This window comes from Arachis stenosperma, chromosome 7 (assembly GCF_014773155.1).
Source record: "Arachis stenosperma cultivar V10309 chromosome 7, arast.V10309.gnm1.PFL2, whole genome shotgun sequence".
In the NCBI taxonomy this organism is placed as follows: domain Eukaryota; kingdom Viridiplantae; phylum Streptophyta; class Magnoliopsida; order Fabales; family Fabaceae; genus Arachis; species Arachis stenosperma.
The window spans coordinates 33399774-33425874 of record NC_080383.1 but is presented as its reverse complement, the minus strand read 5'-3'; positions in this window follow the sequence as shown (position 1 = coordinate 33425874).

The following is a 26101-nucleotide window of genomic DNA, read 5'->3' as shown; positions in this document are numbered from 1 at the left end:
AGAAGTAGTTGCAGTAGAATTCCCTTATCCAAGATGCGTTCACCTCAGCCAAATTTCTCTCCAGAAAGAACCAGCCTCTTTGTTTGATTTGCTCAGTGGTGTATTGCTGGAGTTCTCCTGGGATCTTCAGAGTCCTCTCCAGGTATAGGTTCCTGGAGGTTGCAAACACCGGATACTTCAGCTCACAGTACCGGTTTGCAAATTTCACTGGATCATTGGCAGGGAGCAGCTGGTCAGCTTTTTCCTGTTGGGTAAAGTTCTTCTCCCTCCAGGAGGAGTCATGCATCAGATCGATGATGGACATGGAGGATTCTCCTCTTTTACGCTTGCCAGTAGTAGCCTTGCCTTTTCCTTTCCTCTGGGAGGCAGACATCCTGAAAAATGGAAAACTAGGATATATAAAAATAGGAAAGCAAATAGGCATATAGTCAAAGAAAACACAAAGTGGCAAGGGAGAAATAAAATAAGGAAAATGAGTTTATTAAATGTGCATTAAGGATTGTATAGGAGTGAAAAGTTCAAAAGGAAAAATTCACAATCCAAAATGTAATTGAATTCATGTTAAATAGAAAAATTAACATTATGCCATGGTTAGTGTTGAAAAAGAGTTCAGAAAATTAGAATTAGTAAATCAGTATGATAAAAATTGGGTTAAGGTAAGTGACATAATGAAAAATTCCAAGTAACAAGTATTCACAGGTAGGAACTATAAGTAACGCATAACCAAACGAGGAAAACAGATTGATGCTGATTCAAGTAAATATAAAGGAATTAAAAATTGGAATCAAACATCACAGATGCAGTTTATGAACCAGAAAATCAAAAAAGATAATGAAGCTTGCCTTGGCATTCATGAAATGGTTTGGGTAAAGTAGAGGAAAACAGAGTTTAAAATGCCAAACCAAAACATGAATGAGAACGTTTTACAGAAATTTGGGCAGCATTCCGGCTAAAATTGGATATTCTCGGAAAATAAACAACAATCAAATAGTTCATATGAATTAAAATTAAAGCTTGCAATTACATATAAGGAATATAATCATGAAAATGCAGTGTAAAGAGCAGCATAAAATAAGAATTTGCAGCATATGAACTAACATCAGAGCAGTAGCAGGATTGCAAAAACATAAAGCAATAAACACGAACGGTGCAAGTAAACAGACCTAAAACCACTAACCACAGCCTAAGCTACCTAACAACCTAAAAATCCACTACAGCATGCATATCTATCTATCCTAATGATGAACAGAAACAGAAAAAAAATTTAAAATAACTGCGAAGGATAGAAAGGTGGCGTTCGTCGGAACCTGGTAGGCGTAAGAAGTAGAATGGGGCAAAAAAAAAATGGCTGGGTGATGGTTGCGGCGGCGTCCGGTGCGGTGGAGGGGGTGGTTCGGCGGTTCGGGCAGTGGCGGGGTAGGGGGAATAAGGGGGGAAGGGGTGGTGCTGGTGGGATGCGGCGGTTGGTGGCGGCGGTGGGTGGTGGTGATTGCGGAGGGAGGCAGGGGCGGTAGAGGAAGAAGAAGAGGGAAGAAGAGGAAGAAAAGGGAAGAAGAGGAAGAATGGGGAAGGGGGTGGTGCGGCGGCGGGGTCTAGGTGGTTGACGGTGACGGTGGTGGCCGGTAGGGGTGTCCATGGATCGGATCCGATCCGCATATCCGCGGTGTTTATCCGAATCCGATCCGAAAATTGCGGATATGGATCCGATCCGCAAGGCTTTCGGATCGGATCGGATCGGATCGGATCCGCACACTAATCGGATCGGATTGCGGATTTTGTGTTGGTATCCGCATATCCGATCCGCATATCCGCGTATCCGCAAAATTAAAGAAATAAATAAATAAATATTCTTTTTATGTTTTATTTCCATTAATAATTATCCTATATGTTATATTATTTTAATTTGTTATTTAAGAAAAGTATGTTTAATATTATTTTAAAAGTAAACATATTTAAAAGAATAGAAAAAATGAATTTTATTGATATTTTTTTAATAAAAATAAGCCTTTAAAATATTTTTGTGTTTTGCGGATATATCTGATATCCGATCCGATCCGATCCGCAAATGTGCGGATCGGATCGGATCGGATCCAACCTTAAAAGCTGCGGATATTGGATCCGATCCGATCCGATGATTTTAGTGCGGATCGGATCGAATTTTTGGCCATATCCGATCCGATCCGATCCGCGGACACCCCTAGTGGCCGGTGGTGGTGGTTGGTTAGTGGAGAGGAAGAGAGGATGGGAAAGGGTTTCGGGAGGGGGCGCGACTGATAGGGTTCGCGTGACAGGGGGAGTTATAATTCAAATCCACGCGATCGCGTGGCTGGGGTGAAATGGGGTTGACGCGATCGCTTGGATTGCGCGATCGCGTGGAACGGATAGAAGAAGGGGTGACGCGATCGCATGAAGCATGCGATCGCGTCGCTTGAAATTGTGCTAAACGCACGATTCCAGCGTCGTGTCAGCGCAACTCTCTATCTCCTTTTGGGGTGGTGTGCAATCCGCGCGACGCGATCGCGTTGCTCACGCTGTCGCATGGGATTAGTGTATGTGCATGTGACGCGATCGCATGGGTCTTTTGTGCGAAACGCACAATGGCCGCATGATTCCAGCCCAACTTTCAGGGCGTTGGATCTTTACGCCGATTTCCAAGTCACGCGACCGCGTGGATGACGCGGACGCGTGGAAGGTGTTCTGTCGCAACTGACGCGATCGCATGATCGATGCGGTCGCGTCGCACACCACGTTTTTTCTTCTCTCTCTCTTTTTTTTTTAATGCAGAATAAGATGCAAATGCAGATGCCATGAATGTTATGCAAAATTCCAAGTTTAATCAAAACTCAAGAACAAACAAAATAGACAAAAGTGAAAACTGAAAAAGGGACGATCATACCATGGTGGGTTGTCTCCTACCTAGCACTTTTAGTTAAAGTCCTTAAGTTGGACATTGGATGAGCTTCCTATTATGGTGGCTTATATTTGAATTCGTCCAGAAATCTCCACCAGTGTTTGGAATGCCAGCATCCTCCGGGGTCCCAAACAAAGTATGTAAGGCCCTTGTGTGAGTTCAAACAGGCTTGTAGGCTCCCGGAGTATTGAATGTCAGAATAGACTCCAGGATCCCAAAATTTTCTTCTACACCCGTCTTTGTCTTGATCTACATTGGTCCAGTCGGGTGATAGGTAATCCGAATTCTCACTGCAGTGACCAAATGGCTTCCGAGATCCTTTAAATTGAGCTTGACACCAATTCTTGCACTTCAAGTTGGAGTGCGAACCCTTATTGAATCTTGCATACCAGTGCTGAGTGCGAGTCATATCCCTTTTCCTCTTAAAACTGCAGAGAGCTCTAAGCTGGCCATCTGTTTCAAGTAAACCATATTCAAGTGGAAAAGTAAAGATAAAAGGCAAAGGTGTTACCCACTTGTAGTTTGTAATTGGTGGTAATGGCCGTGGGATAGGTGTTTCCAATGGTTCTGTAAGTTTTACTCCCTTATAATCTTCTGTAAATTCTTCCACTTCAACCATATCTTGATCAGAGTCTTCAATTTCTCCCTCATCATCGCTCAAGTCATATATTGGAGGTTGAGAAAAATCTAACTTAGCATCATCTTCATATTCATTCAGGGAAGATTCTTCTGTCTCAAAGAATTCACTTGCGGATGCAAGTTCATCATTAAGAGAACAGGACTCGGGATCATCATCATCAAGGAAGCCTGCGTCTTGGGTTATTCCGTTCAGTTCTTCATAAGATATTTGCAGTGGAGGCGGTGCAAAATCCTCCTCAGCATCAATTGTAACATCCTTGACGGAATTCTCCATAAATCTGGATTCAGGTGGTGGTTCGGCGTCTCCTAAATCTTCAACCAACTCTTCTTCTTCTGCATTGACAGCTTCCTCTACTTGTTCTAGTACGAAGTTATGCTCTATGCTGTTCACTGGAGCTTCTAGCATCTTCTTTGTACTACGTTCTTCATTGGATTCTCCACATAAAGCCATGGGAGTCTGTTGAGGGGCTAAACGTCTGGAAGATAATTGATTTATTGCTTGCTCCAGTTGATGAAGGGTTGCAGTAAGTTGTTTTATTGATTCTTCAAGGCGAACCTGTGATTCTGGCTTTGATGGATATGGGTATGGTGTATGGGGGAGTGGTGGTTCTTGGGAGTAATTGGATTGGTGTTGGGGTGGATAAGGATCGTATGGTGGCGAATGGTGAAAAGAAGCTTGTGAGTGTGGTGGTTCGAGGTTATGTTGAGAAGATGGTCTATAGGCACGGGGTGGGGCTTGTTGGTAGTTATAAGGTTGTCCACCATATCTCTCAGCTGGGTATGCATTGTAGAATGGTCGTTGTCCATGATATCTTGGAGGGTGTTGTTGCCTAAAGGGTTGATTAGATCCTCTTGGCTCCATCCATCCTTGATTGGTCTGACCTTGATGCATATTTCTGCTGTGGTTTCTATTTCCTTCAACAAAGTTAGAACCAAACTCAAAGCGAGAGGGGTGAGAATTCATAATAGTTATCAGAAATAAAGGGGAAAAAGGAGAAACAAATAAACAAGTAAAAGAAAAATATTTTTTTGAAAAATATTTACAATAACCAATAATAAGGCACACGTTTGCAATTCCCCGGCAACGGCGCCATTTTGACGTTAAGATTTTTGCTAGTAAAGAATTTTATAAAAATATTCGCGTTGTAGATATAGCTTCTAAACTAACAAAAATCCCTTTGTACAAAAGTTTTGGTTGTCACAAGTAACAAACCCCTAAATAAATTGATAACCGAAGTATTTAAACCTCGGGTCGTCTTCTCAAGGAATTGCAGGGAAGTATGTTCTTATTATTGGTTATGGAGATTGTAAATTGGGGTTTTGAGAATGAGGAATAAATATGGCAAATAATTTAAATGATAATTAAAATAAATAAATACTGTAAAGCAAACTTTTGACAAGGTATGAGAAATTGGAAGTCCAGACTTTGTTATTCTTAGTAATAATAATGAAAGTTGAATCTTAATTCCACTTAGTTGACCTTTGCTAGAGCAAAGGAAAGTCAAGCGACTAATTAGTTTGATCTTCGAATCCTATTTATTTCCTGAGAAAAGGTTGGGATTATTGAAGTTCAATTCAATTAACAAAGATAACAATTATCAATTATATTGAGCTAAGATAACTCCTGAGTTACTGATTTCTTAACCAAGACCAAAAAGAAAAGAAATTAAATCTATTGGAATAAAATATCTCAGATTGAGAATAATCAATAGCATAAACAAAAGAAAGCAAATATTAAACTGAAAGATCTCAAATAGCATTAAATAAGAAAATCATAACATGAATGTAGCATAAGCCAAATAGGCAATGGTGCACGAAATTGTGATCTCTATTTTTCACAACTCAAACAATCTCCGGTAATGGCTCCAAAAACTTGGTGCTCAATACCATGGTCTAAACATAATTTCACAACTTCGCATAACTAACCAGCAAGTGCACTGTGTCATCCAAGTAATAAACCTTACGCGAGTAAGGGTCGATCCCACGGAGATTGTTGGTATGAAGCAAGCTATGGTCACCTTGTAAATCTCAGTCAGTCAGATTCAAATGGTTATGGATGATTTATGAATAAAGATAGAGATACTTATGTAATTCATTGGTGAGAATTTCAGATAAGCGTATGGAGATGCTTTGTCCCTTCTGTCTCTCTACTTTCCTAATGTCTTCATCCAATCCTTCTTACTCCTTTCCATGGCAAGTAATGATTGGATTTTGACGGTTTAGAATTCACAAATGAATTCTCGTTGCAAGTATAGTTTCTAAACCAATCATTAATCCTTTCATACAAAAAGTTGTTTATCACTAAAACAAACCCCTAAATTTATAAACCGAAGTATTGAAACCTCGGCTCGTTCTCCCTAGGAATTACAATAAAGTGTCTTGTTATTGGTTGTGAGTTATTTTGGGGTTTTTGAGATTTTAGACAAGAAATATAAATGGCAAAGAAAATAAACTAACAACTAACAAAGCTCTTGGCAAGATATGAGAACTAGAAGTCCTATCCTAGTTATCCTCCTCAATTGTGATAACAAATTGTCCATTACTCCCACTTAGTTAACCTTTAACCATGGAGGAAAGTCAAGTGGATGAATCAATTTGATTCCTCAAGTCCTAATCAACTCCTAAAGGAAAGACTAGCTTTAGAGGCACTCAAATCAATTAGCAACTTCTAATTATCAATCAACAAAGGAATTAGATAACTCAAGAGTCACTAATTACTCTACCTAGGCCAAGAGGAACAAAACCTACACTAAAATCCAACCAAGCATTTCATCAAACACTTGGAAGGCACAAAAGAAAAGCATAGTAAATTGACAACAAGAATGAAATCTAACAACAATTATTGAAAGGAATTAACAACAACAATTAAAAGAAACACATTTATTATGAATTACCTTGATTGAATTGAAAGAGAGTAGAAGAAACAAAAGTAGATCTACAACAAAACACAAGAACAACATAAAAGAGATTACAACAAAAGAATGGAAGAAGAATGAATATAACTACAAGGAATTGAGAAGATAGAAGTAGAAGAAGATGAATCCAAAATCTAGATCTAAGAACTAAACCTAATCCTAATCCTAATCCTAGAGAGAAGTGAGAGCTTCTCTCTCTAAAACTTACTTTTTCTCCAAAACTAAGCTAAACTAAACTAATGGTAACTAACATGTCCATCCCTCTTCAATCCTTGGCTTAAATAGAATCAGAAATGAGTTGGATTGGGCCCACAAGGCTTGTAAATTCGCTAGCCACGAGTTTGCATGAAGTGAACCACGTGCACCAACGGCGCGTACGCGTACAGTGCACGTACGCATCCTTATATGTATAGCAACTATGTCAAATCTTATATCTTTTCAAAGCCCCGGATGTTAGCTTTCCAACCCAACTGGAACCGCATCATTTGGACCTCTGTAGCTCAAGTTATGGTTGTTTAAGTGCGAAGAGGTCGGCTTGACAGCTTTCCGGTTCTTTCATTTCTTCATGAGTTCTCCAACTTTTCATCTTTCTTTCTTCATTCCCTTGATCCAATCTTTGCCTCCTAAACATTAAATCACTTAACAAACATATCAAGGCATCTAATGGAATCAAGGAGAATTAGATTTAGCTATTTTAGGTCCTAAAAAGCATGTTTTCACTCTTAAGCACAATTAAAGGAGAATATACAAAACCATGCTATTTCATTGAATAAATGTGGGTAAAATGTGATAAAATCCCCAAAAATCAATACAAGATAAACCCTAAAAACGGGATTTATCAACCTCCCCACACTTAAACCAAGCATGTCCTCATACTTAAACCAAGAATGAAGTAAGGGTATGGCGTTTATTCAAATGGAAACTAACTAAATGCAATCTACCTATAGGCAACTATCTAGATGAATGCAATTGCTTGGTCAAAATAAATCATTTCCCAAGAAGCATATATGCACAAGGGCTAAGGACTAGCAAGTCTAATCCACAATTGAATTGAGCTATTAAATATATTTTTTTTTACAAACTTGCATGAAAGGAGATGATCATAGGTGAAAACATGTAATTGAGCATCAAACCCTCACCGGATGTGTTTGCACTCTATTCGCTCAAGTATTTAGGGTTGATTCACTCAATTCTCTCCTAATCATGCTTTCTAAGATTTGTTTTTCTTCTAACAATCAACACATATTTCATGCATGCATACAAGTATCATGAGGTCTTTTCTTTAGGTTGTAATGGAGCTAGGGTCAAGGTAGGATGCATATATGGTTAAGTGAGCTTTAAATTTGGATCTTTGATAAGCTTAAACTTCCCACCTAACCTATGACATCCTATACAATTAAGTGCTAACCTAACTACCCATTCCTCACTTTTCCACATACTCATGCATTTTCTTTTGGTTATCACACATATGCATTGATTTTATTTGACTTCACTTTGCTTTGGGGAATTTTGTCCCCTTTTTATTACTTTCTTTTTCTTCTTTTTCTTTCTTTTTCTTTTGTTTTTTCTCATTTTTTTTCTTTCTATATACAAGAGCATCAATGCATAAGGTTTTACATTTGATCAATACATGAGTATGTACCCAATTCTCAATATTTTCAATAAAATACAAAATACACCCTTTTATTCACCCAATGTCCCAAGTTTTTCTACTCTTGAATGATGCTCACACACACTAGCCTAAGCTAATCAAAGATCCAAATAAGGACATTTATTGTTTTCCGTTTTAGGCTTGTAATGTGCTAAATTAAGAACAAAGTGGGTTAATCGTAGACTCAAAGTTGGCTAACAATGGAAAATAAAAGGTAAGGCCATTTGGGTAAGTGAGCTAAATGAAATGATGGTCTCAATCATATAAATGCATGAATACACAAAATAATGGACATAAAGAATCAAACAAATTAAAGATTACAATCATAGAAAGAGAATAATGCACACAAGAAGGAAAATAAGTGGTTATAAGATGTAACCACACTATTAGGCTCAAATCTCACTTGCTTGTGTTCTTAGCTCAAAAACATGATCCACAATATATATAATTCAAGCAAGTTCTATGAAAAGTTTTCACTCAAATCAATTGAGGTGCCCTATAGATAGAAATCCTTGAAAAAGTTCATTATTTTGACTAAGCTTATTGTGTATATATATGCAAAAATAAGAAAATGCAAGTAAAAATTCTAAAATCCTAGAATGAAATACAAAAGTGTTGGAATTAGAAATTTGTCACCCAAAATCGCCGACCGGTCGAACGACCTCCCCACACTTAAAAGTTTGCACCGTCCTCGGTGCACTCAAAGATGAGCAAGGGGGTACGGCGAATCTCCAGATTGCTGCATGTTCTTTCTTCCGCTTCCATGTGTGCTTGTGGTGCATTGTTCATGAAAAACAAAAATATAACACCATAAGATGAGAAGATATAAAAGCAAGGAAACATACATTGTTGGAATGAGGTAAATCACTAGAATTAAGTGAGTGAATTAGTGTGATATTAGTGACAAATAAGTGTGTGAATTCTAAATTGCGCGGTTTAGAACACACATTAGCATAAAAGTTATGTCACAAAAGAAGCATGCACTTCACTTATCCTAGTGTGCTTGAGATGCTTTAAGTAAACTTGTAAGGTAAAACAAGCATTAGAGAAGCGTGAAAACATTCAAGTCAAACATATGGATGGATATAATCATGAAATACAATGCACTAAGGTAAATGTTCAACATCATCCATCAAGAGATTGCCTAATCAGAGAATATGGTTCAAATCACATGGTGGCCAAATCATGCAATTCAAAAGAGTCACAAGCTCGAAGGCAATTTTTATCACTTGGTGTTTTTCAAAAGGTAAGCATGAAAAACTCAAAACTAAGTAGTAAAGTATAACCTCAATCATAGAATCCAACAAAGATTATCTAAAAACATTCATGCTAAAATAGCATTTAGGCAATAAGGGGCAGCAATGTATAGTAAACAAAGTCAATACTCCAACACTTATAATGAAAAAGAGAAAATGAAATGGAAATTAACTAAAACTAACTATCAACTAACTAACTAACTAACTAATTAGTTAACTAAAATAAAAGGTTATCAATGGTGTTTGGAAGTGTTGGATGAGGGGTAGAAGAAGGGAAGAAGAAAGGAGAAGGAAAGAAATAGAAGGAGGAGAAGAAAAGAAATGTGGTGAAGGAAGGAAATCCGCGCGTACGCGCGCATGGCGCGCGCGCGTCGATGGCTTATTTCGAAAGTGACGCGTATGCGTCATGTGCACGAGCGCGCAAATAGGTTTGTGCCAAAGGCACAACGTTGGCGCGGCGCAGGCACAACTCTCTGGAAAAATGCATGGAGGGTGGAACTTCTCAATCCACGCGTACACACGCATGGTGCGCTTGTGTGGATGGTCCAAAACACTTGATGCACGCGTATGCATGCAGTGCGCATACGCGTGGATGGTGCTCTGTTTTTCAAAAATTTTTGCTAAGTTTTTTGCACCAATCCAAGCATTCCAAACCTCCAAACAGCTACCAAAATACCATAAAACCTTATTTAACATACTAAACTACCAATTAAACTCAACTAACTAAACAAAACATGAAATTAAACTAATTCTACCAATATGTACAAAAGAGAAAATGAAAGGATCTTACCATGGTGGGGTGTCTCCCACCTAGCACTTTTGTTTATTGTCCTTAAGTTGGACTTATGGGGAGCTCCTCATCAAGGTGGCTTGTGCTTGTATTCATCTTGGAACTCCCACCAATGCTTGGTTCTCCATTGTGCCCCAAGATTTCCTATGGGTTGAGCCAAGTGTTGATGGAGTTCTTCACAAGCTTGGGGCTCCCAATGTTGATCCTCTTTTTCTAATCCGGGATCCCACACTTTATTTTCACACCCGTCTTGAAGTTGATCATCATGATTAGTCCATCTGGGTGGTGAACAAGATGAATTCTCTATGAAGTGCCCAACAATCCTCCTAAACTCATGTACTTGAGCACTACTCCAACCTTTATATCTCATGTTTGATGCATCAACCATAATGAGCCTTGATTTGCAACGCCCACCACAAAACCTTTTCCGCTTACGCTTCATCCCACAAACTTCCCTAAGTTGGCCATCCGTTTTAAGCAAACCATATTCAAGTGGGATAATAAAACTAATAGAAATGAATTTCACCCACTCAAATGAAGGTGTAGATGGCAACCTAGGCAAAGATGCTTCCAAAGATCTTGACAAAGCATAACCAACCCCCGTTCTTCTATTTCTAAGGACTTCCACCTCTTCACAAGATCTCTTAATCTCAATCCTTTGTTCAACAATTTTATCAAAACATTTTCCTTTACTCAAATCATAATAGGGAGGGTGAGAAAAATTTACCTCCTCAATGCTTTCAAATCCAACCGGAGAAGGTTCTTCATGCTCAAAGGATTCTTCACCACTAAGACTTGATGCTTGATCTTCATCTCCAAGGGAACTCAATTCTTTCTCTATCCCATCCAAGTCTTCATATGGAATATGCCTTGGAAGGTGTGCACTTTCCTCCCTAGCATCAATTTCAATCATCTTGGAGGGGTTTTCTTCAACTCTATGTTCCCATGGAGGCTTTGCATCTCCTAAGTCTTCTACTACTTCTTCCGTGTCTTCAACAATTAAAGCTTCCTCCAATTGTTCCAATACAAAGTAACTTCCTTCATTTTCCGTCGGAGTTTCCAATCTCTCCTTCATGCTATGTTCTTCATTTGATTCTCCACATGTAGCCATGGGAGTTCCTTGAGTGTTCAAGCATTGGGAGGCTAATTGATTTGTTACCGCATCCAAGGCGGCCATGAAATTTTGCATATCTCTTTTCATCTCTTCTTGCCCTTGAACAAGAACACCAAGGGTTTCATCCATTAGAGATTGGGGTGGGTGGAAGGGTTCCTCATTTTGGGGAAAGGGTTCATAGTAGGAAAATGGTTCTTCTTGGTAGAGTTGTGGTGATTCAATATTTTCCATTCTTTCCACTTGTTGCACAACACACTCCATGGTTGCTTGAAATTGATCCAATACTTCCTTGAGACGATCCCTTGACTCTTGTTCCACTTGGATATCATGATTAGGATCATATTGCTCTTGGATCAATGGACATGAGTATTTTTTCATGGGAGGTTGTTGTGGAAGGTAGAATTCGTCTTGTGGTTGAAAATTTTCATATATTGGAAGTGGTTCTTAAAAGTGTTGATGTTGGAATGGTGGTGGCTCTATATGTGGCTCATATGGCTCATATGGTTGTTGGTAGGATGGGTATGGATTAGGGTCAAATGGGGGTGTTTGTTGAAAATAGGCTTGTGAGTGTGGTTGAGGTTCATGTTAAGGATATGACTCATAGGCATATGGTGGTGGTTCTTGAAAGTCACAAGGTGATTCACCATAGCCATTGGATTGATATGCATCATAGAATGGCTCTTCTTCATAGTGCATTGGTGGAGGTTGTTGCCAAGAGGATTGATCATAAGCATATGGCTCCTCCCACCTTTGGTTGTCCCATCCTTGATACACATTCTCATTGAAGTTCTCATCACCTACAACATAGTTGTAATCATACTCATAGCCAAAGTGAAAATTCATAGTGAAAGAACAAAATAAAACTAACAAAAATTAAGAAACAAACAAAAGACAAACCTATTCACAATATTCACATATGTACAATAACCAATAACATAACACCATTGCAATTCCCCGGCAACGGCGCCATTTTAATGATTGGATTTTTGACGGTTTAGAATTCACAAATGAATTCTTGTTGCAAGTATAGTTTCTAAACCAATCACTAATCCTTTCATACAAAAAGTTATTTGTCACTAAAACAAACCCCTAAATTTATAAACCGAAGTATTGAAACCTCGGGTCGTTCTCCCTAGGAATTACAATAAAGTGTCTTGTTATTGGTTGTGAGTTATTTTGGGGTTTTTGAGATTTTAGACAAGAAATATAAATGGCAAAGAAAATAAACTAACAACTAACAAAGCTCTTGGCAAGATATGAGAACTAGAAGTCCTATCCTAGTTATCCTCCTCAATTGTGATAACAAATTGTCCATTACTCCCACTTAGTTAACCTTTAACCATGGAGGAAAGTCAAGTGGATGAATCAATTTGATTCCTCAAGTCCTAATCAACTCCTAAAGGAAAGACTAGCTTTAGAGGCACTCAAATCAATTAGCAACTTCTAATTATCAATCAACAAAGGAATTAGATAACTCAAGAGTCACTAATTACTCTACCTAGGCCAAGAGGAACAAAACCTACACTAAAATCCAACCAAGCATTTCATCAAACACTTGGAAGGCACAAAAGAAAAGCATAGTAAATTAACAACAAGAATGAAATCTAACAACAATTATTGAAAGGAATTAACAACAACAATTAAAAGAAATACATTTATTATGAATTACCTTGATTGAATTGAAAGAGAGTAGAAGAAACAAAAGTAGATCTACAACAAAACACAAGAACAACATAAAAGAGATTACAACAAAAGAATGGAAGAAGAATGAATGTAACTACAAGGAATTGAGAAGATAGAAGTAGAAGAAGATGAATCCAAAATCTAGATCTAAGAACTAAACCTAATCCTAATCCTAATCATAGAGAGAAGTGAGAGCTTCTCTCTCTAAAACTAACTTTTTCTCCAAAACTAAGCTAAACTAAACTAATGGTAACTAACATGTCCATCCCTCTTCAATCCTTGGCTTAAATAGAATCATAAATGAGTTGGATTGGGCCCACAAGACTTGTAAATTCGCTAGCCACGAGTTTGCATGAAGTGAACCACGTGCACCAACGGCGCGTACACGTACAATGCACGTACGCGTCCTTATACGTATAGCAACTATGGCAAATCTTATATCTTTTCGAAGCCCCGGATGTTAGCTTTCCAACCCAACTGGAACCGCATCATTTGAACCTCTGTAGCTCAAGTTATGGTTGTTTAAGTGCGAAGAGGTCGGCTTGACAGCTTTCCGGTTCTTTCATTTCTTCATGAGTTCTCCAACTTTTCATCTTTCTTTCTTCATTCCCTTGATCCAATCTTTGCCTCCTAAACATTAAATCACTTAACAAACATATCAAGGCATCTAATGAAATCAAGGAGAATTAGATTTAGCTATTTTAAGTCCTAAAAAGCATGTTTTCACTCTTAAGCACAATTAAAGGAGAATATACAAAACCATGCTATTTCATTGAATAAATGTGGGTAAAATGTGATAAAATCCCCAAAAATCAATACAAGATAAACCCTAAAAATGGGGTTTATCAGCAAGCTGTATGTTGAGCATCACCGTTGTCAGTGGCTACAGTCTCGTCCTCTCAGTGAAAATGTTCAACGCGCTCTGTCACAGCGGCTAATCATCTGTCGGTTCTCAATCAGGTTGGAATAGAATCCAGTGATTCTTTTGCGTCTGTCACTAACGCCCAGCCTTCAGGAGTTTGAAGCTCATCACAGTCATTCAATCCTTGAATCCTACTCAGAATACCACAAACAAGGGTTAGACCTTCCGGATTCTCTTGAATGCCGCCATCAATTCTAGCTTATACCACGAAGATTCCGATTATGGGATCCAAGAGATATCCACTCAATCTAAGGTAGAACGGAGGTGGTTGTCAGGCACACGTTCATAGGTGAGAATGATGATGAGTGTCACGGATCATCACATTCATCAAGTTGAGGAACAAGTGATATCTTAGAACAAGAATAAGCTGAATTGAATAGAAGAACAATAGTAATTGCATTGATACTCGAGGTATAGCAGAGCTCCACACCTTAATCTATGGTGTGTGGAAACTCCACCGTTGAAAATACATAAGTGATAATAGTGATCATTGGCTTCGACCCCAGAGAGGGAACCAGAAGAACCAAGATGATCTAAGAACTAGACGTCCAAAGATGAAAAATACAATAGCAAAGGGTCCTATTTGTAAAGAACTAGTAGCCTAGGGTTTACAGAAATGAGTAAATGACATAAAAATCCACTTCCGGGCCCACTTGGTGTGTGCTTGGGCTAAGCATTGAAGCTTTCACGTGTAGAGACTTTTCTTGGAGTTAAAAGCTAGCTTTTGTGCCAGTTTGGGCGTTTAACTCCCATTCTTGTGCCAGTTCCGGCGTTTAACGCCGGGCAGTTTTGAGCTGATTTGAAACGCCGGTTTGGGCCATCAAATCTCAGGCAAAGTATGAACTATTATACATTGCTGGAAAGCCCAGGATGTCTACTTTCCAACACAGTTGAGAGCACGCCAATTGGGCTTCTGTAGCTCCAGAAAATCCACTTCGAGTGCAGGGAGGTCAGAATCCAACAGCATCTGCAGTCCTTTTCAGCCTCTGAATCAGATTTTTGCTCAGGTCCCTCAATTTCAGCCAGAAAATACCTGAAATCACAGAAAAACACACAAACTCATAGTAAAGTCCAGAAAAGTGAATTTTAACTAAAAACTAATAAAAATATAATAAAAACTAACTAAAACAAACTAAAAACATACTAAAAACAATGCCAAAAAGCGTATAAATTATCCGCTCATCAGGCAACATAACTAATACAAGCAAGCATTAATGGTATCTGAAGGATTCTTCATTCACTTGAATGATCAATTCTCCTCTATCAACATCAATCACAGCCTTTGCTGTGGCTAGGAAGGGTCTGCCAAGGATGATAGATTCATCCATGCACTTTCCAGTCTCTAGGACTATGAAATCAGCAGGGATGTAATGGTCTTCAACTTTCACCAAAACATCCTCTACAAGTCCATAAGCTTGTTTTCTGGAATTGTCTGTCATCTCTAGTGAGATTCTTGCAGCTTGTACCTCAAATATCTCTAGCTTCTCCATTACAGAGAGAGGCATGAGGTTTATACTTGACCCTAGGTCACACAAAGCCTTCTCAAAGGTCATGGTGCCTATGGTACAAGGTATTGAAAACTTCCCAGGATCCTGTCTCTTTTGAGGTAATTTCTACCTAGACAAGTCATCCAGTTCTTTGGTGAGCAAAGGAGGTTCGTTCTCCCAAGTCTCATTACCAAATAACTTGTCATTTAGCTTCATGATTGCTCCAAGGTATTTAGCAAATTGCTCTTCAGTGACATATTCATCCTCTTCAGAGGAAGAATACTCATCAGAGCTCATGAATGGCAGAAGTAAGTCCAATGGAATCTCTATGGTCTCAGTGTGAGCCTCAGATTCCCATGGTTCCTCATTAGGGAACTCATTGGAGGCCAGTGGACGTCCATTGAGGTCCTCCTCAGTGGCGATCACTGCCTCTTCCTCCTCTCCAAATTCGGCCATGTTGATGACCTTGCACTCTCCTTTTGGATTTTCTTCTATATTGCTTGGAAGAGTACTAGGAGGGAGTTCAGTAACTTTCTTACTCAGCTGACCCACTTGTGCCTCCAAATTCCTAATGGAGGACCTTGTTTCAGTCATGAAACTTTGTGTGGTTTTGATTAGATCAGAGACCATGGTTGCTAAGTCAGAGTGGCTCTGCTTAGAATTCTCTATCTGTTGCTGAGAAGATGATGGAAAAGGCTTGCCATTGCTAAACCTGTTTCTTCCACCATTATTGTTGTTGAAACCTTATTGAGGTCTCTATTGATCCTTCCATGAGAGATTTGGATGATTTCTCCATGAAGGATTATAGGTGTTTCCATAGGGTTCTCTTATGTAATTCACCTCTTCCATTGAAGGGTTCTCAGGATCATAAGCTTCTTCTTCAGATGAAGCATCCTTAGTGCTGCCTGGTGCAGCTTGCATTCCAGACAGACTTTGAGAAATCATATTGACTTGCTGAGTCAATATTTTGTTCTGAGCCAATATGGCATTCAGAGTATCAATCTCAAGAACTCTTTTCTTCTGATTCGTCCCATTGTTCACAAGATTCCTTTCAGAAGTGTACATGAATTGGTTATTTGCAACCATTTCAATGAGTTCTTGAGCTTCTGCAGGTGTCTTCTTCAGATGAAGAGATCCTCCAGCAGAGCTATCCAATGACATCTTGGACAGTTCAGACAGACCATCATAGAAGATACCTATGATGCTCCATTCAGAAAGCATGTCAGAGGGACACTTTCTGATCAATTGTTTGTATCTTTCCCAAGCTTCATAGAGGGATTCACCTTCCTTCTATCTAAAGGTTTGGACTTCCACTCTAAGCTTACTCAATTTTTGAGGTGGAAAGAACTTTGCCAAGAAGGCATTGACTAGCTTTTCCCAAGAGTTCAGGCTTTCTTTAGGTTGTGAGTCCAACCATATCCTAGCTCTGTCTCTTAGAGCAAAAGGGAATAGCATAAGTCTGTAGACCTCAGGGTCAACCCAATTAGTCTTGACAGTGTCACAGATTTACAAGAATTCAGCTAAAAACTGATGAGGATCTTCCAATGGAAGTCCATGGAACTTGCAATTCTGTTGCATTAGAGAAACTAATTGAGGTTTAAGCTCAAAGTTATTTGCTCCAATGGCAGGGATAGAGATGCTTCTCCCATAGAAGTCGGGAGTAGGTGCAGTAAAGTCACCCAGCACCTTCCTTGCATTGTTGGCATTGTTGTTATTTTCGGCTGCCATGGGTTCTTCTTCTTTGAAGATTTCTGTTAGGTCCTCTACAGAGAGTTGTGCCTTAGCTTCTCTTAGCTTTCGCTTCAAGGTCCTTTCAGGTTCAGAGTCAGCCTCAACAAGAATGCTTTTATCTTTGCTCCTACCCATATGAAAGAGAAGAGAACAAGAAAATATGGAATCCTCTATGTCACAGTATAGAGATTCCTTGAGGTGTCAGAGGAAAAGAAAAATATAAGGAAGAGGTAAAAGAATTCGAACTTATCAAGAAAGATGGAGTTCGAATTGTGCATTGAGGAGGAGTGTTAGTCCATAAATAGAAGGATGTTAGAAGAGGGGAAGAAATTTTCGAAAATAAATTAAAAAGATTTTAAAAGCATTTTGAAAAATAGAAGAATGATTTTCGAAAAATATGATTGGGAAAGAAATAAAGTGATCTTTGAAAAAGATTTTGAAATTAGAAATCAAAAAGATATGATTGAAAACTATTTTGAAAAAGATGTGATTAATAAGATATGATTGAAAAGATATAGTTTTAAAAAGATATGATTGAGAAGATATGATTTGAAAAATGATTTAAAAAGATTTGATTTTGAAAACTAATGACTTGGCTAACAAGAAAGATATGATTCAGACATTAAACCTTTCTCAACAGAAAAAGCAACATAATTGAAATGTTGAATCAAATCCTTAATTGTTAGCAAGTATTTTTGAAAATGGAAAGAAATTGATTTTGAAAATATATGACTGAAAAGATATGAATTGAAAAAGATTTAATTTTGAAAAATTTTGAAAACTTGAAAAAAATTTGAGTTAAAAACAAAATCTTCCCTCTTGTGCCATCCTGGCGTTAAACGCCAGAATGGATACCATTCTGGGCGTTTAACGCCCAAAACACTATCCTTTTGGGCGTTAAACGCCCAACCAGGCACCCTGGCTGGCGTTTAAACGCCAATTTTCCTTCCTCACTGGGCGTTTTGAATGCCCAGCCTTTTTTGTGTAATTCCTCTGTTGTATATTCTGAATCTTCAATTCTCTGTATTATTGACTTGAAAAGACATAAATTAAAAATATTTTTGAATTTTTAATGATGAGGAATAATCAAAATGCAACTAAAATCAAATAACAATGCATGCAAGACACCAAACTTAGAAGTTTGTATACTATTGACACTAACAGAATGAGAATGCATATGAGAAATAACAAAACACACAAGACAAGAGAATTTAAAGATCAGAACAATGAGATCATCAAGAACAACTTGAAGATCAATTAAGACACATGAATGAATTCAAAAAATGCAAGAAGAAAAGAAACATGAAATTGACACCAAACTTAAAATGAGACACTAGACTCAACAAGAAACATAAAATATTTTTGGTTTCTATGATTTTGTAATTTTTTTTGGTTTTTTTCAAAAATTAAGTGGAAAAGAAAATAAAGATATCAAAATTCTTAATGAGAATTCCATGAATCATGCAATGTTAGTCTAAAGCTTTAGTCTAAAGGAATTAGACATGGCTAGCCAAGCTTCAGCAGGACATTGCATTCAAGAGCTAAATTGATGAGAATCAATCAGCTTTGGTGATGATAAGAACATCACCTTGAAATACTAGAATTCATTCTTAAGAACTCTGAAGAAAAATACCTAAGCTAAGCAACAAGATGAACCGTCAGTTGTCCAAACTCGAACAATCCCCGGCAATGGCGCCAAAAACTTTGTGCACGAAATTGTGATCTCTACTTTTCACAACTCAAACAATCCCCGGTAATGGCTCCAAAAACTTGGTGCTCAATACCATGGTCTAAACATAATTTCACAACTTCGCACAACTAACCAGCAAGTGCACTGGGTCATCCAAGTAATAAACCTTACGCGAGTAAGGGTCGATCCCACGGAGATTGTTGGTATGAAGCAAGCTATGGTCACCTTGTAAATCTCAGTCAGGAAGATTCAAATGGTTATGGATGATTTATGAATAAAGCATAGAATAAAGATAGAGATACTTATGTAATTCATTGGTGAGAATTTCAGATAAGCGTATGGAGATACTTTGTCCCTTCTGTCTCTCTGCTTTCCTAATGTCTTCATCCAATCCTTCTTACTCCTTTCCATGGCAAGCTGTATGTTGGGCATCACCGTTGTCAGTGGCTACAGTCCCGTCCTCTCAGTGAAAATGTTCAACGCGCTCTGTCACAGCACGGCTAATCATCTGTCGGTTCTCAATCAGGTTGGAATAGAATCCAATGATTCTTTTGCGTCTGTCACTAACGCGCAGACTTCAGGAGTTTGAAGCTCGTTACAGTCATTCAATCCTTGAATCCTACTCAGAATACCACAGACAAGGTTTAGACCTTCTGGATTCTCTTGAATGCCGCCATCAATTCTAGCTTATACCACGAAGATTCCGATTAAGGGATCCAAGAGATATCCACTCAATCTAAGGTAGAACGGATGTGGTTGTCAGGCACACGTTCATAGGTGAGAATGATGATGAGTGTCACGGATCATCACATTCATCAAGTTGAGGAACAAGTGATATCTTAGAACAAGAATAAGCTGAATTGAATAGAAGAACAATAGTAATTGCATTGATACTCGAGGTACAGCAGAGCTCCACACCTTAATCTATGGTGTGTAGAAACTCCACCGTTGAAAATACATAAGTGATAATAGTGATCATTGGCTTCGGCCCCAGAGAGGGAACCAGAAGAACCAAGATGATCTAAGAACTAGATGTCCAAAGATGAAAAGTACAATAGCAAAGGGTCTTATTTGTAGAGAACTAGTAGCCTAGGGTTTACAGAAATGAGTAAATGACATAAAAATCCACTTCCGGGCCAACTTGGTGTGTGCTTGGGCTGAGCATTGAAGCTTTCATATGTAGAGACTTTTCTTGGAGTTAAACGCCAGCTTTTGTGCCAGTTTGGGCGTTTAACTCCCATTCTTGTGCCAGTTCTGGCGTTTAACGCCGGGCAGTTTTGAGCTGATTTGGAATGCCGGTTTGGGCCATCAAATCTCGGGCAAAGTATGGACTATTATACATTTCTGGAAAGCCCAGGATGTCTACTTTCCAACGCAGTTGAGAGCGCGCCAATTGGGCTTCCGTAGCTCCAGAAAATCCACTTCGAGTGCAGGGAGGTCAGAATCCAACAGCATCTGCAGTCCTTTTCAGCCTCTGAATCAGATTTTTGCTCAGGTCCTTCAATTTCAGCCAGAAAATACCTGAAATCACAGAAAAATGCACAAACTCATAGTAAAGTCCAGAAAAGTGAATTTTAATTAAAAAATAATAAAAATATAATAAAAACTAAGTAAAACAAACTAAAAACATACTAAAAACAATGCCAAAAAGCATATAAATTATCCGCTCATCAAGCAACATAACTAATACAAGCAAGCATTAATGGTATCTGAAAATAAGAGATAATTATAAAGTAAAAGAACATTGAACCTGGTAAAAAAATAATCCTTGAAGCAAATAAAATCCTAAAACTAAATCCTAATCCTAAAGAGATAGAGGAGAGAACCTCTCTCAAAACTAGATCTAAATCATGGAAAGTGACTAAAAATGCCGAGCTCCCTGAATGGATGCATTCCCCCACCTCATAACCTCTGGTCTATGCCTTCTGGACTTGGATTTGGGCCAAAAAGGGCTTCAGAATCTGCTATGAGCGTTTTCTGTAATTTCTGGTGCGTGGCCTCTGTCACGCATCCGCGTGGGTCACGCGGTCGCGTCGATTGGAGTTTTCTTTGTCGCGCGGTCGTGTGAGTCATGCGGCCGCGTCATAGGTGTTCTTCTTTAGGCGCGCGGTCGCGTTAGTCATGCGGCCGCGTCGCTGCTTCTTCGCTCTTGGCACGCGGTCGCGTCGTCCATGCGGTCGCGTGGATGCCAGTTTCTCCAAAAACTACGTTTTGTGCTTTCCTTCCATTTTTGTATGTTTTCTTTCCATCCTTTAAGTCATTCCTGCCTTAGAAGATCTGAAACTACTCAACACACTAATCATGGCATCGAATGGAAATAAAGGTAATTAAAATAATTAATTCTAAAGCATAGGAAACATGTTTTTCACATACATCACATAATAAGGGAGGGAAAGTAAAACCATACAATTAATATTAATAAGTGGGTGAAGGATTGAATAAGTCACTCAGATTAAGCACAAAATATATCATAAAATATGGGTTTATCACAGAGCATTTGGACCATTTTCACTGAGAGGATGAGAAGTAGCCATTGACAACGGTGACACCCTACATACAGCTTGCCATGGAAGGAGCCTTGCGTGTGTGAAGAGGAGTACAAGAGAAAAGCTGAAATAAAGAGGACAAAGCATCTCCAAAACTCCAACATATTCTCCATTATTGCACAATAAGTATTTATTTTATCCCCTTTTACTTTTTACAATTGAACTTGAAAAACACTGTTGTTGGCATCCTGACTAAAAATAATAAGATAACCATAGCTTGCTTCATACCAACAATCTCTGTGGGATTCGACCCTTACTCACGTAAGGTATTACTTGGACGACCCAGTGCACTTGCTGGTTAGTTGTGTGGATTGCAAAAGTGTGATTGCAATTTCGTGCACCAAGTTTTTGGTGCCGTTGCCGGGAATTGTTAGAGTTTGGACAACTAAAGGTTTATTTTGTTGCTTAGATTAGGAATAATTTATTTTTGATGCTATAGAGTCATTAAATCTGAGTCCTTTATTTTCTTTTCAAAAAATTTTTAAAAATATAATTTTTTTCTTATTAATTTTTAATTTTTATGTGAGTTAGTTTTATATTTTAAGTTTGGTGTCAATTGCATATTTTATATTTTCCTTTAAATTTTCGAATTGCATGTTATTTATTTTTCCTTAATCTTCAAATTGTTCTTGTCAAATTTTCTTGTTTGATCTTTGGTTTTTCCTATTTTTGTGTGTTTTTTATATACAATATTAAAACACGTTTCATTTATAGCTCAGTGGGCTAGAGCGTTGGCTTATGTTCTTGGCAATTGGGTATCTTCTTTTTAAAATCTTTTTCAAAAATAATTTTTCTTTGATTGAATCTTGTGCCAAACTTTAAGTTTGGTATTTTCTTGTTAATTTTCTTTAATTTTCGAAAATTTATTTTGGTTTTCTAAAAATTTTAAGTTTGGTGTTCCTTCTTTTGTTCTTGTTGTTCTTGTGAATCTTCAAGGTGTTCTTGAGTCTTCCTTATGTTTTGATCTTAAAATTTTTAAGTTTGGTGTTCCTTGGTGTTTTTCCTCCAAAATTTTTGAAAACAAGGAGCATTAGATCTAAAAATTTTTAAGTCTTGTGTCTTCTGTGTGTTTTTCTCTTTCATCATAAAATTCAAAATTCAAAAAAATATCTTTTCTAACTAATTTTAAGCCATCTTTTCGAATTTTAAAAAAAAATTAGATTTCAATTTCAAAAATATCCTAACCACTTTCTCTCTCCTCACTTTTTCGAAAATCTTCATAAAATATTTTTAATTTTTTATTTTATTTTCATTTTTATTTATTTTTATTTTCATTGTCGTCTTTATTTTATCTTATTTTATTATTATTTCGAAATTTTTTTATATAATAAAATAAATAAAATAAATTCACATCATCTCCCTTTCTCCATTATGGACTTAAGTGGAAATGAACAGTCCAGAAGGACTCTGGGGTCATATGCTAACTCCACTACTACTTCATACGGGAGTAGTATCTGTATACCCGCCATTGGAGTCAGTAGTTTTGAGTTGAATCATCGGCTCATTATCATGGTGCAGCAAAGTTGTCAATATTCCGGTCTTCCACAGGAAGAACCTATAGAGTTTCTGGCACAATTTTTACAAATTGCTGACATAGTACATGGTAAGGAAGTAGATCAGGATGTCTACAGATTACTACTGTTTCTATTTGCTGTAAAGGACCAAGCTAAGAGGTGGTTAAATAACCAACCTAAGGACAGCATAAAGACATGGAAACAGCTGTCAGAAAAATTCCTGAATCACTATTTTCCTCCAAAATGGATGACACAGCTAAGGCTGAGTATCCAAGGCTTCAAACAAGAAGATAATGAATCCCTTTATGATGCCTGGGAGAGATACAGAGAGATGCTAAGAAAATGCCCCTCTGAAATATTTTCAGAGTGTGTGCAGTTAGACATCTTCTACTATGGGCTTACAGAAAGAGCTCAGATTTCTCTAGACCACATACACATGAGAAAGACAATAGAAGAAGCTCAAGAGCTTATTGATACAGTTGCTAGAAATCAGCATCTGTACCTAAGCAGTGAATCTTCCATCAACGAAGAGGCTAAAACAGTAACTACTGAACTCAGTCCTGCAGATCAAGCTGCTGAATTCAATCAGCAATTAGATTTTCTAACAAAACATTTAGCCGAATTCAAGGAGATACTACAAGAAACAAGAATGGCTAATATGAATATGGAAGTACAGTTGAAGCAAACAGAACAGCAGTTATCAAAACAAATAACAGAAGAGTGCCAAGCAGCTCAATTAAGAAGTGGGAAAATATTAAATACCTCACTTCAAGGTAGCAGGAAGCCAAGAAATGAGCAAACCACCCAAAATCCATTTGAGGACAATAAGAGCCCAGAGAAGAATAATCATGGCGCTCAAACACCAAAAAATTGGTGGAAAGCTAGCGTTGAACGCCCAAACCATGCTCAGTCTTGGCGTTCAACGCCAGAAACAAGCAAGGAATTGGCGTTGAACGCCCAAAGGAAGCACAGTTCTGGCATTCAAACACCAGAAACAGGTAAGGATTTGGCGTCTAACGCCACTCCAGCCTCCACCCCTGGCATTCAAACACCAGTGGGAGATCAGACACATACAAGTGCTGATAGCAACCCCTCTAAAAAGGCTTCTCAACCTACATCTGTAGGCAATAAACCTACAGCAGCTAAGGTTGAGGAATACAAAGCCAAAATGCCTTATCCTCAGAAACTCCGCCAAGCGGAACAGGATAAGTAATTTGCCCGCTTTGCAGACTATCTCAGGACTCTTGAAATAAAGATTCCGTTTGCAGAGGAACTTGAGCAAATACCCTCTTATGCTAAGTTCATGAAAGAGATCTTAAGTCATAAGAAGGATTGGAGGGAAACTGAAAAAGTTTACCTCACTGAAGAATGCAGTGCAGTCATTCTGAAAAGCTTACCTGAGAAGCTTAAAGATCCCGGAAGCTTTATGATACCATGCACATTAGAGGGTACTTGTACCAAGTAAGCTCTATGTGATCTTGGGACAAGTATCAACCTAATACCTGCATCTACTATCAAAAAGCTTGGTTTGACTGAAGAAGTCAAACCAACTCGGATATGTCTCCAACTTGCTGATGGCTCCATTAAATACCCATCAGGCATGATTGAAGACATGATTGTCAAGGTTGTGCCATTTGCCTTTCCTACTGACTTTGTGGTGCTGGAAATGGAGGAGCACAAGAGTGCAACTCTCATTCTAGGAAGACCTTTCCTAGCAACTGACCTTTCCAAAAAGGGGAAGTAACCCTGAGAGTCAATGAAGATGAGTTCAAGTTGAATGTTGTCAAAGCTATGCAGCATCCAGACACCCTAAATGACTGCATGAGCATTGATATTATTGACTCTCTGGTAAAAGAGGTCAATATGACTGAGAGTCTCGAATCAGAGCTAGAGGATATCTTTAAAGATGTTCAGCCTGATCTGGAGGAATCAGAGAGAATAATAGAACCTCTGAAAATCCCTCAGGAAGAGGAGAAACCTCCTAAACCCGAGCTCAAACCATTACCACCATCCCTGAAATATGCATTCCTGGGAGAAGGTGATACCTTTCCTGTAATCATAAGCTCTACCTTAGAACCACAGGAAGAGGAATCACTAATTCAAGTGCTAAGGACACACAAGACAGCTCTTGGGTGGTCCATCAGTGATTTTAAGGGCATTAGCCCAGCGAGATGCATGCACAAAATCCTATTGGAGGGTGACGCTAAGCCAGTGGTTCAACCACAGAGGTGGCTAAATCCACCCATGAAGGAGGTAGTGCAGAAGGAGGTCACTAAATTACTAGAGGTTGGGATTATTTATCCTATTTCTGATAGCCCCTGGGTAAGCCCTGTCCAAGTCGTCCCTAAGAAGGGTGGCATGACAGTGGTTCATAATGAAAAAAATAAACTGGTTCCTATAAGAACAGTTACAGGGTGGCGTATGTGTATTGATTATAGAAGGCTCAATACAGCTACCAGAAAAGATCATTTTCCTTTACCCTTCATAGACCAGATGCTAGAAAGACTAGCAGGTTATGAATACTACTGCTTCCTGGATGGATATTCAGGTTATAATCAAATTGCAGTAGATCCCCAGGATCAAGAGAAAACAACATTCACATGTCCATCTAGAGTATTTGTATACAGAAGGATGCCATTTGGTCTGTGCAATGCACCTGCAACCTTTCAAAGGTGCATGCTCTCAATTTTCTCTGATATGGTGGAAAATTTTCTGGAAGTCTTCATAGATGACTTTTCAGTATTTGGAGACTCATTCAGCTCCTGTCTTGACCATCTAGCACTTGTTCTAAAGAAGTGCCAAGAGAGTAACCTGGTTTTAAACTGGGAGAAATGTCAATTTATGGTGACTGAAGGAATTGTCCTTGGGCATAAAATTTCAAACAAGGGAATAGAAGTGGATCAAGCTAAGGTAGAGGTAATTGAAAAATTACCACCACCTGCTAATGTTAAGGCAATCAGAAGCTTTCTGGGGCATGCAGGATTTTATAGGAGGTTTATAAAGGATTTTTCAAAAATTGCCAAACCTCTGAGTAATCTGCTAGCTGCTAACATGCCATTTATCTTTGATAAAGAGTGTCTGCAGGCATTTGAAACTCTGAAAGCTAAGCTGGTCACAGCACCAGTCATCTCTGCACCAGACTGGACATTACCATTTGAATTAATGTGTGATGCCAGTGACCATGCCATTGGTGCAGTGTTGGGACAAAGGCATGACAAGCTTCTGCACGTCATTTATTATGCCAGTTGTGTT